We start from the raw sequence: 13,162 nt of genomic DNA, 5'->3' as shown, positions 1-13,162 counted from the left end.
TATCTTTCCTCAATATTTCAATAGTGAAATGCTTGCAGATAAATAGTTAAGATAATATTTACTTATTGTGATAGATAAAACAAAAACTGAGGCTCATGAACATCTAATCAAACAACTTATATAGAAACTATGCAATGACCTGTGAGTGTGTTAAGCGTATAATTATATATATACATACCTATATATATATATGATATGGTAGAGGCCACTGGCGTAATCCAGTTTAGATAGTACAAGAGAGATAGTAGCTTGCACCTTGTGTAGAAATCCGAGGTGGGGGAAGATGTGTTGCAGAGTTTTCATGGTGATCTAGCTTGATCTTGCTAATTTGTCCACTTGAGCATTCATTGTTAACTTTGAGTCTATGATAATTCCAATGTCTCTAACTTCATTAGATACTTTAGGAGCGCGCAGGGTGGGTCACACTTTTTCCAGTCACCACATGTGAGTATTTCCGTTTTGGAAGCATTCGGTTTTAGATGGCTTCATGTCATCCACTGATCAATGGTTCTGAGGCAACTGAAGATTTGTGAGCTTCCAATGTCTTTGTGGCTTTCCAGTTTAAGGAGTATTTGTATGTCATTTGTATAGTTGTAGCATGTGAGTTGAAATTCATTGATCATTGCTGGTAATGATATCATGTAGATGTTGAAAAGCATGGGTGAGATGATTGAGCCTTTTGTGAAGTAGGGTTTGGTCTTGTGTGGACCAGACAGACATTTAGATTCTGAGGCAAAAAAGGATTTAAGAATCAAAAGATTTCAGGCTTGAGGATATACCAGTTTTTAAGAATTGTCTTCTTTACTTCATCTGATTTTAGGGTGAAGGTAGTTACACATGGCAATCACTCTGCAGTTGCACGGTTAGATGCTTCCAACAGGGAATCTCTGTTATTTTTCCTTGCTCTTTTCATGGATTTAGGTGTGATGTTATCAGGGTACTTTCTGTCTTGCAGTTTACAAACCATTTCCTGGGACTGAATTTTAGATAGGGGTCTAAACCATTGTTTCAAATTTTGGTATAGATTCCAATGGACCTCTCCAGATGATCAAAATGCTAGGCTGTGTGTAATGTGCCAGAGAGTAATACAATCTTTGAAAGGGTTATTCCTTAGGTACATATAGCTATTCTCAAAGAAATTCATATAACCCTGCTAATCTAGGGTCAAAGGTGCTCTCCATCGATGTTTCTTGTATTTGTAGCAGGAAAGTGTCCTCAAACTTGAAAAAAATCTTCTTGAGGACTGTTGTGGTACAGGTCTTCACAATACTAATGGGTGTCCTGTATTGCAAGTCTGTATTCCTCAACAATTCCTCAACCACTGTCAAGGTTTCATCATGAGGAATACTGGTGCAAAGGGCCTAAACCCACAACACTATGATCATTGTTGTGTCATTTAGTTCATGTGTGATGTTGATAAGGTTCAAAACAACTTTTATGTCTTTCAAAATGCTGGTGTCAGCTCAACTAATGATTGCAGAACAAGATTGAAGGAGAATGATAGGGGTTCTAACAAAGAACTAATGCCTGAAACAACCAGGCAACCAGTTGGAGAGACCTTTACTATATAGATGTTCAGAAGAATGTAGAAGTACATTGTTGTGGGATCAGTTTTGTACAAATCCTCTACTTCTTGTCTTAAAATACAGCCTGATTCTTAAGCTTTATTGACCATTATTTTGCATTCCTTTGCAATTTTATTGATAGGATCTCTTGTCAATTTCTTGTTGATTCTGTGTGTCATGCAGCTACCAGAGGAACTCATGATCAGTGTGGCTCCCCCGATCTACTGGTTTAATAGGTATATTCTCCTCATTAGAGAGAGAACACAGATTTTTGCTTTCCTTCCTGGACATATTGTGAAAGACATTACTGATGTGGGTACTCTTGATATCCTTCAGCAGCGCTTGTTCACAGATCATTTTTTCCACTGGGGTCACGGTTATCAGAGGACTGCACCTAGATGGGGTGCATAATCCTGTTTTGGTCACCTGGGCTTTGGTTTATCCTTAGAGGGGGCATGGAGTCTATTCTTGCCAAAAAAAAACAGATCGTTCCCAATGCAGTTTAATAGAATTATCGTTGGATGTGGGTACAAAACTAAGTCCTTTGTTAAGTCTCTCAGTCATGTCACCATCTGGAGATCTTCCTCAAATCACACGTGTGGTTCTATTCTTTGTGGCCTGCCTCTTCCTCTGCCTCAGCCTCTTCCCAACAAATGGACAATTCCAGTCAATACATTGGTCCTTTTGTGGCATTTATCTGAGGTATCCAGAATTGCAGGCCCTGCCAAGGGAAGTACGCCATCCTCAGTGTTCTGTAAACAGATATTGGGCTTGCTGCTTCATCTCCACTGCTTCATTCATCTGAACTTGATGACCATCCGTATTGTCTTGTTTCTTGTGTTGTATGTTAGACACTGGTGCATTCTAGTAATAGTCATTGCTCGTGTAAGCATATACTTTTTCTCTGTTGACCTTTTTTATGTCCTTATTCAACTTTGTTATCTTCTGTTGGATCAAATATTATTTGTTTTCCTTAATTTCTTCAGAGTCTAACATAGTTAAGTCCGCTCACCTGTACATCATCTGTCAGTTCAGGTAGTCAACTATTCATGGTGAATGGGTTTCAGCCTCTTTTCTTCTGCTTGATTGGTGGTATTATTGCATATTTTAGTTTAACAGGAGCATGGCATACAGGCACAATAGGCTTGGAGAAAACATTTGGGAGCGCCACGCTCTACTTCTGAGTGCAAGCCTTTGCATGTGCGCTGCACCACAGAGGTACAGCCTGGAAATTAGGTTGCTGCCAGTATCTTCCCTAACCACTCCTGGTATCCAAATTCTCTTCCTGCTAGGATGTTGGGAGGATCTGAGGAGAAGTCTAGCATCAACTTACCTTCGATTCACAGCCTAGTCAAGAATCTAGCACCCCACTGTAACTCTGATGTCCCGTCCTGTGGCCTCTTCTCTTAGCTATGGTGGTCTCAGTATGCATAGGGGAAGCAAAAGAAGGTTAAAGATGGACTTTCCCAAGACACCCTTTGGCACTGCCTCCTTGTAGATCATTCTAGTATGGCTGCCAGTTATGAATGTTAGGTTGTCTTATAGGAATAGTCCTTGTAAACCCATTGTAAGGACTACGCAAGGTCGAATAGTGCACATGTCTAGCACGCATATTACTACAGGCATCCAAGTTGCGTGTCAAAAAATGGTGAAGACGGGTCATAGAAGTTATCAGTCTTCTGTGAAACCACATTTTTTTGTGGTGCACTTGCCAAATTCAATGCTATATGCAAGGATAGTTTGGGCCCAGAATGGTGCAACGTGTTTTTATTTTTGTTGCATCACATAAAACGTGCTTAATTGAGAAAGACTTTCACCAGTAGACATATTTATGTAAACATCCATGATATGCCATTGGCTGCTCCCTGTGGATGTCAGATAGCCCATAGACCTAGCTCCTGAAGGAAACTCATCTCAAGGAGTGAGTAGCTGAAAGAGAGTGACCAAAAGCCATTTCTATATGTAGGTATGTGTGTTCAGTGTGTGGAGTATGTATGTTGTGTTGTCACTTGAGATCTGCCAGGCAGCTGAAGATCTGTAGTCATACCTAAAGAGGGATCAGTCAGTCATTCAGGATCTTTTCCCATTTCCTGTGTTACACATGCACATTGATATTATTTGTTACTCTTTGAAATCATGTTACCTACTATCACAAACAAAAAGAGGTAGCATCTCAAAGGCAATGCCACTTTCCTACACAAACTTTACCAAATGCATCAGAAATGTCTTTGGACAGTAATCATTCTGTGCAACTGATAAAATCACAGCTGTCATGTTTTCTGTATGCACGTGTATGGCATTTCCATGTTTGCAGTTTACGTCTGTATAAATGTTTGAGTGACACTAAGTCGAGCAGAAAAGAAATGCATAGCTAAGATTTCCATTCCTATATGTTGCTTGCATTCATTGTTTGTACTTTAGTGTGTATAACAACATTGTGCTATAAATAGCAGAATGTAATTGAAAGAATAAATGATAAGACTACTCACACTTGACATGGAAATGTAGACAATTCAAGACAAGATCTCTAAATGTATTCCATCTTATATACCAGTCTGCTTATATTTTGGCATAAAGAGAGGAATAAAAAAGTATGCATTTAAATCAATCGTACATCCTGATATTTATCTTTAAAATATGACATGAAGATCTCAGGGGTTGGTGGAATGTTTCATTCTGCCTGCGGAATTGGCTGAATTTGATGACAAGAATAACATTCTGGCCAAATTCCACCAATTGCCCCATGGCAGAAATTCTTTCCTGCGGTGCTCCAGAAAATGATTTGGCGTTCTCTAGTGCTATTTTCTAACATGGGTGGTCGTGGGCGGTCATGAGTTGCTGCAGTCAGAGGGCTGCTTCTTGAAAAAATTTGCTGCCACTCCAACAGATTTTCTTCTTGAGCAGCAACAAAATCAAATTGAATTTCCGTGGGCTCTTCCACTTCACATGGCACCCTTCATGCTGCTTGTGCTACTGGCACTAAATTTGAGCGTGAGCAGTGCAACATGTATATTTTCGTACCTCTTTGGAATATTGTGGCTTTTTCTATAACTCCGCGGAATTCCATGGAGCGAAACTCTGCAAGTTCCACCCACCCCCAATCTCAGCCTGCTCCCCATCAGGATAAATAGCCCATATTATGCTGTTTTTTTCTTTGATCTCTGATATATATTTTTTTCTTTCCTGATTAAAAATACAAAATGACAAGTGCATGAATTAAAGTCAAACACACACAATTATGATCTTCTTACACCTGACACATATATATCTATATATAGATAGATAGATAGATAGATAGATAGATAGATAGATAGATAGATAGATAGACAGAACAATTTTTGCATATGGTGGTATACCTTGTATTTCTGGAAACCATTGAAAAATAAGGTTTTTGCCATTTTATCATATTATAACGTTTTAAAAGACTCCCCTCATGGCCACAATTTTCACATTTGAGCCATTAAAATTTTGGATTAATCAAATGAAAATAAAAAAAATTGTGATGTATGAAATCTGTGTGGTCACCCCTGATTTTTTTACTTTTGCTGGACCATATTTTATAATCAAAACTCTTTGCACTTTGCCCCTTCTGACAAATGGTAAAGTGTCTGTATACCTCCTTTAATTAGCAATTAGCATACTCCTAAACTTAACTTGCCTACAAACCCCTCGTATATGCTGCAAAATGTAACAGCACCCAGAAGTTAAAGGACACTAGTGGACTGCATCAACTATTGTGCCATCCACTATAGTGGCAGTGTTAACATCTCTTTAAGCCTAGTATTGTAGCCTGACCATAACAAACCATACCATAGTGTAAAAACTGCAATTCAACCTGCCAAAACAAAGCATTTTGATGGGCCAAAATCTCCCTTTAAATATTAAGAAGTTTACGTTGGCTCTCCATCTTGTCCTAGTCAATAATGATGAGCTGTCCTGAATGAGATGACTCCTCCCTCTGAGATCCACAGACTATACAGGGTGGGCCGGCGGCAATTATTTGAGCCACTGCAGTGTCAAATCCTGTCTGAGTGTCAAATCATTCTTGGCAAATCTGCTGGGTATATATATATATATATATATATATATATATATATATATATATATGTATATATATATATATATATATATATATATATATATATATATATGATATATATATACTTTTAAAAAAAAGGCTACAGGAACGTTATATTTAGGCTCACGTATTAAATGTACCAAACCATAGAAATTCACCGGTTATAGTTTGAGTTAACTGAAGTAACTATAACTCTTGCCCTAAGGTCACCATAACTCACGGCTTCTTCTGGTGAATGTCTCTAGTTTGGTAAGTTTAAGATGTGAGACTAACCATAACGTCCCTAAAACCTTTGTTTTTTTTAAGCAAATTTCTATGTTTTTTTCAATGTATAGTAATTTTCATTACTATGCGTTAATCCAACCACCACCGCACGCAGTCTTTTGCCACACATGTTGGCGGTTGGCCACAGGGCCAACACCCTATAAGCACCCAACGTTGCACCGTGCACAGCCTTCACTAAGTCACAGCCCACAGTTATGAGGCATGTGTGACAAAAGAAATACAAGTAATACAAGATCCCATTAGTATGAAAGAATACTTATATATAAAAATTATGATACAAATAGAAAGAACAAGGCCAAGGTGGATAGGTGACATGTAGAGTAGTTGTAAAATGACATTAATATGAATGTTTACCACATATCCCGGTAAAATTGAAAAAGGTGGACCCTAATGCATCCTTGGTGAATAAAATTGTATGGAAATATTATATATGGAACACTGAAAAATAGTAAAAAGAAGATGTCACATTAGTAGAACGAAATAATAGCCACAATCTTAATGAAAGTTAATATGTTTCAATGGGGTAGCTCTGCACATGTAAAATAAATGGTAGGGGAAAGGGAATATGAATATCAATGTCTGTGGAAAGGTATTGGGTACCGCAATAGTGGTATGTTAAATGTTATGTGTTTAGTAGTATCTAGATAGTATTATGTTTAGTTGCACTACATTTCCCAGAATGCTGTTTAACGAGAGAGATTGGAAGTATATATATATTTCTATATATAGGCAACATAAACAATGTAATCACTTGCCGTGATCAAGACTGTGATAGCCAAAACAGGTTGGTGATGAGGATGGTTTGTTCTAAAGAAGAGTAAATACTGATATGTAGGGGGTCATTACGACCTTGGCGGTCCGCGATAATGTGGCGGTAAGTGCCAACAGGCTGGCGGTACTTATCGCCACATTATGACATTGACGGGTTGGCTAAAGCCAACCCGCCAATGTACCACTCAGACCGTCACGGCGGTAACAGCCGCCGGGCTGGAGATATCCATCTCCAGCACGGCGGCCGCCATTGTTCCACCTGCGGGATTATGACCCCGCCTACTGCCACGAACTCCACAAAACCTTTGGCGGTAGGCCATATCAGTGACAGGGAATTCCTTCCCTGTCACTGATATGGGTCTCCCCTACCTCTCCAGTTACCTCCACCCCCTCTAAATTCTCGCCCCCCTACACACACACACACACGTATACACACACTCATTCATACATACATACATGCATGCATACATCCAATCACACACACATCCGCACACACTTCCAAACATACACGCAGACACGCATTCACATTTCACAGCAAACATGCACTCACACGTCCATACATGCAAAAATTATTTCTCATAATACACATGGCGGCGGTCTACTGGTGTGGCACTGCTGGTGGTAGCAGCGCCACCGTACCACCATCAGCCGGCATGGCCACAGCCGATTTTCCACCATTCTTGTCGTGGAAATCCGGCTGTGGTCATAATATGGTGGATAGCTGGTAGCCACGGCGACAGTCTTTTGGTGGCCGTCACCGTGGCAGTAGGTGGTTTTTACCTCCAAAGTTATAATGAGGGCCAAAGTCTTTTGGAGTGCTGTGAATTACTTTTGAAAGGAATTAATTGCAGGGAAATGGTCCATCCCTGACACAGGCACCAGTCGATGAGCGCTATGTGAGAGGACTGCTTTGGTTTGATATATATATATATATATATATATATAAATGTATACGTATATATATGTACATATATATGTATGTAGGTATATGTATCTATATATGTGTGTGTGTGTATATATGTATATAAATATTTGTATATATAAATATATATATATCTATACTGGCAGTCAACAGTAGGTAGTTATAGTTAGGACCATGTTTCCATAGAAAAAGTGTTCTTTGACTTGCCTATATCTTTGGCACCATTTGATGAATCCTCACTTCACTTCAAGGTGATTCTTGGTGCTCATGGAAAGTTTTGGGGGATGTGTCAAGTGGGGTCCGATAAAAAGAAGGGCTCGAAAAATGTTGCATTTTCTATGTTAGTTTCCATGGCATATGTCAACACAGCTACAGCCTGAACCACTGGACTGAATTACACCAAGTTTTACAGAAAGCTAGCTGTTAGTACGCAGGTTGTGCCTTTTGTTTATTGGTGTAAATCCATTCAGTAGTTTTCGAGAAATTTAGGGAAATTCTAAATTATATATTTCTGGCCGCAAACTATTTGCAAATAAAGACAAGCTTGTGCAGGGAAATGGACAGCTCCAATTGGCTGCCAACACTTCAAACCAGGAAGTGTTGACAGCCATCTTGAAACTAGGCTTGAGTCAAAAGTAAAAAAAAAAAAAAAAAAAAAAAAAACACCGGGGCCAGGGTGGAAACACTTTGACTCATTAGCACTGTTGGAGCACTGGGAGCACTAGAGCAAAAACATTTTTTTTTAATTACTTTTTTTGCCGCAAGTTCACAAGATTAGCAAATTTGTGGGGAAAAAAAAACCAAGCATGGGCCCCAGGGTGGGCCATGTCCTGCGGGAATTACAAATTTTGTGTGGGCGACCAGCACCCCGTGGGACAAAGTGTAAAAAAAAAGAAAAGGGATCCCTATGGAACTCCCAAGCCCCAGTGATTACTCAACACCTCCTCCCCCGGGGCTATGTAAACATTGAAATAACCAAAGGTTACTGGAATGTTATGGTTAGGTTCTCTATCTACTCATACAAAACCATAAAAATTCAGCAGTTTTAGAGTTATTTCAAGTTATTTCAAGTAACTAAAACTTGCGCCCTAAGGTAACTATAACTCACGCCTTTGCCATGCACAGCTAAAAACCCCACATATTATATAATTGATGATATATTCTATGCCATCTTTTATATTGTCATTGCAATAAACTTACTCATGAGACAACTGTGCATGGCAAAAGCGCGAGTAATAATTACCTTAGGGCACGAGTTTTAGTTACTTGAAAAACCTCTAACTATAACTGCAAATTTCTATGGTTTTGTACCTGTAAATTTAGAACCTAACTATAACGTCCCTAGATTTGAGGGTAGGTTTGTAATTTTCACAGGTGATCAGCAAAAAGTTATATTTAGGAATTGTGATTTGTCGGAAAACTATCTTCAATGCAATTATGTATATATAATTTATTGTAAGAGATTATTTTGCTGTAAGTGTAAATATATATGGATTATTTGTGGCACACTGGAAAGAGGAGAGAACAGGATGCCAAGACAATTCTTGTGGATCCACTGTCTGATTGCTGAAGTACTATGCTTTTTTAAACCAGACTTCTGACTCTGGGTGTATTGTGGTTACAGTGGCTGCCTCAAACTGGATTTTAGTGTTAGATGTGAAAGGGCACTAAAACTCTAGGATTACCCTAGTACACTCATACCCCAGCTTTAATGTGGCTGTGCAATCTTGAAAATGGCCAAAGAGGGTAGGACTCTCTCCTGCAACTTTTACCCTATTCGTTAGGTTGTGCCCAGGATTCCCACCCACTAGCTAGTGCCAAGGATAAATGTGGCACATGCAGGTAACCATTTAAGAATATTTTCTGAACCTAAGGAAAAACAGTATATTGGACCTGCTATCTGTGACTTGAGAAGAAACCTGAAGGACTGGACTTGCTCTCTCTTGCACTCAGGACAAAGACATGGACTCCAGAGTTCATAAAGCTAATCTTCTGTTCAAACTACAGGGATAAAACATGCTAGAAGAAGCATTTCCTGCAACTGCCAGTCTGAACAGTTCCAAATGGACATGTCCTGCACCCTATTATTGGCCTCTGCCGAACACCCTGTGAGCTTCTCAGTGCCATCCCTTTGGTCATGGGGTACATTCGATTTTGCCCTTGATTAGGACTTAAAGGATTGGGCCAGAAGGTAAAATCTTTGACTGGGATGAATCAGGTGGATGTATCTGACCTGTGCTGGATCACAGTTAGTCTGAAATTGCGGCTATGTCCCAGTATACTATGGTCATTGATTATCATTGGTGCTTTGTGTTATTTGTTGATATTTCTGCTTAAAGGTTTTAAATTCATCTCTCCAGTTCCCCTTATTGGAAGTTTGTTATTTTGGGCTCATTTTGTTTATTAAATTATCCTATATTCTTATAATATAGTTTGGAATCTTTATTGTTTTGCATGTTGACATTATTACTGTTTTGGTACTGCATACAATTTTTAAACATTTTATACATTGACCCAGGCTAAGCCTATTTGCTACCAGGGGTTTGAGCTCAGGTTGATGTAGTGACTATGAGGGTTCAACCTGATGGGGATAAGATAGTGGGTTAATCCTGCTGCTTTGTGCTCCTCCCTCTCATTTGCCATTGCCACTGCAGCCACTCACCATCACTTCCACAGCTTGAGGCACCTGCTGCTTTTAATACACCAAGAATTGTTGAAAACTGGACAAATGTTCTTGGTTACTCATCTGAGGTGGGTGGCCTGGGCTTTCATGTATGTTGCTAATGTTGCGACTTTGTGGTGGGGGAAACGTGGGATCACCTCACTGCTTTGAAGAATCCAGCACTCCGCTCCTGGTTTAGTCTCCTCTAACTGCCAGTGCTGGGACTATGGACTAATGACTCCCTCACGCTCAGCTGGGCTCTGAGGCGGCTATGGAGCTCGCAACTTCTGCAATCCTGAGAAGGTGGCCAGAATAAGTATGGATACTGTTGCAATTTATGGTATCAAACATTTGTACTGTATACCTGTGTTAATGATACAGCGTTAACTATAAATAATATTTATAAATGAATGGTTTTGCCCAACCCCCCATCCCCCTGTAGTATCAGTTGATTATGAAAGAATTTTGAGCCGAGCAATCAGATCTGACAGTTGTGACTCTTGAGGTTGCAACTAGAAGGCTGATTAAAGGCACCTATGTAAACACTACTCTCACAGACTTAATTTAACACTGGCAACAATAGCAGGAAAACAGACCCAGCTGTGCGGAGGGCAGTTTCACAACCTTAACCCTGTTATTTATTAGCCACATGTGTGAAAAGAAATTGATGTGTCGAAGACCCCTGTAGGAAACTGGTGCCTGCAAGTCTCCTGTACGCCAAAGAGGGAACTCAGGTTAGGTGCATATGGCTATTTATTTAAGTATTGCTTCTCACTTCAAATATGAGTGTCTGCAGCCCGCTCTGCTGACAGGCACAGCCATTATAACCTGAAATTGGCACCGCAAATTTATCTTTATGGTTGCCTGCAATCAGTTCACTGCAGGCATAGTCCATTTTTTCACAGATTACAGTGCGGCCGAAGATTTCAATCCTGTTTTAACGTGACTATCTGACAGTGTACGAGGACAGTGCACAAGAGGACTGCATTCCTACTGTCTGTTATTACATTAAACACAAAAGAACAGTCCTGTAAATCATTCTTTCCTTATCTATCAAAGCACACTGCCTCATCATATTCTTAGCACTCACCGCACGGTGCACTGGTGGCTAACCACTCAAACGAAGATCCCCAACATGTACAACTTCGTCAGGAATCGGTTCTGTTTCCTCAGCTGGGCAGAGTCCGTATTTTCCATAAAGGAAATCAGGGCGGAACTGTATTCAGTCATACACCCTCTGCCTGTGAAAGAAGTGAAGCGACAAGCAATCTGTTGGAAATGGGGTATTTGGTTGGCAGTCAGGTTACACCCTGTCCAAGCAAGGACCCTCACTCTAGTCAGGGTAAGTCACACACAATCCAAATTATCCTGTGCCCACCCTCTGGCAGCTTGGCACTGAGCAGTCAGGCTTAACTTAGAAGGCAACATGTAAAGTATTTGTGCAATAAATCACAATATAGAACCACAAAAATACACCACACAGTGTTTAGTAAAAAATATATAATATGTATCTGATAGGATGCAGGTCAAAACAATTAAAAATGCAATAAGTACATGTTCAGATATCACTGGAAAAGTGATATAAAGTGTCTTAAGTCTTTTAAAAGTAAACAAAGTCTCTTTCAAGAACTAAGGGTCAGATGTAGCAAAGGGTTTTACGCATTCTGTGTCTATGGGAAAATTCGTTGGTACATATGGCCCTAAGTACCTGGTTCTCGTGAAAAATCTCCGCAAAGAACCGCAGAGGAGGAGATGCGTGGAAACAAATGGGTGTGTGTTGATTTCTCAGGCCGCACACAGCGATGCGTCGTTTACTTTTCACACAGGGACAGCTGTAAGTTGATTTCCGGTGCTCAATCGTGGATCCTCTTCGGGTTGCGGGGTTTTCAGACACCCCGGGGATGATGCATGGGTTTCCTGCGCTGGCAGGACGAAGTCACGGGAGCTGCATCGATTTGGTGGGCGTTGTGTCAAATTTTCTACTGCACAGCAGGCGCTGTGTCGATTCCTCTCTGGAAATTGGGCTGCGTCGTTCTGGCTCGGCTGTGCGTCGATCCGGTGGGCTGTGTGTTGAATTTTCTGGTGCTGTGTCAATCTTTTCATTGTGAAGTGGGGCTGCATAGTTCCGATTCGGTGTGCAGTGAAATTTTCACTGTGTTGCAGGCTATGCGTGGTTTCTGGCAGGCTGTGCTTTGAATTTCGCTACACAAGGAGTCCTTCTTGTAGAGATGAATTATTTTTGGGCCTAACAGTCAAGCTCTATCCAAGCCCTTGGAGAGCACTTCTTCACCACAGCCAGAGAGCAGCAAGGCAGCAGGGTAACAGCAAGGCAGCAGTCCTTCACAGAAAACAGACAGGTGAGTCATTTGGGCAGCCAGGCAGTTCTTCTTGGCAGGATGCAGGTTCTGGTTCAGGTTTCTTCTCCAGGAAGTGTCTGTGAGGTAGAGTGTCTACCCCAAGAAGTGTCTAAATTGGTAGGGTCATGGACCCTGCCTAAAAATCCAAATGTGCATTTGAAATGGGGGAGCCTTAAAAGAGTGGCTTAGAAGAGCACATGGTCCCCGTTCAGCTCCATCCTGTCTGCCAGGGTCCCAGTAGGGGGTGGGGCAGTCCTTTGTGTGAGAGCAGGTTACTGTCCTTTGACATGCAAGTGTCAAGCCCTCCACCCTCCCAGCCCAGGAAGACTCATTCAAAATGCAGATGTATGCAAGTGAGGCTGAGTATCCTGTGTTTGGGGTGTGTCTGAGTGAATGCACAAGGGAACTGTCAACTAAACCTAGCCAGACGTGGATTGGAAAGCACAGGATTTAAGTGCAGAGAAATGTTCACTTCATAAAAATGGCATTTCTAAAATATTAATATTAAATCCAACTTCACCA

Source organism: Pleurodeles waltl, chromosome 4_1, assembly GCF_031143425.1.
Source record: "Pleurodeles waltl isolate 20211129_DDA chromosome 4_1, aPleWal1.hap1.20221129, whole genome shotgun sequence".
Taxonomy (NCBI): domain Eukaryota; kingdom Metazoa; phylum Chordata; class Amphibia; order Caudata; family Salamandridae; genus Pleurodeles; species Pleurodeles waltl.
Note: the sequence above shows the minus strand (reverse complement) of the source record.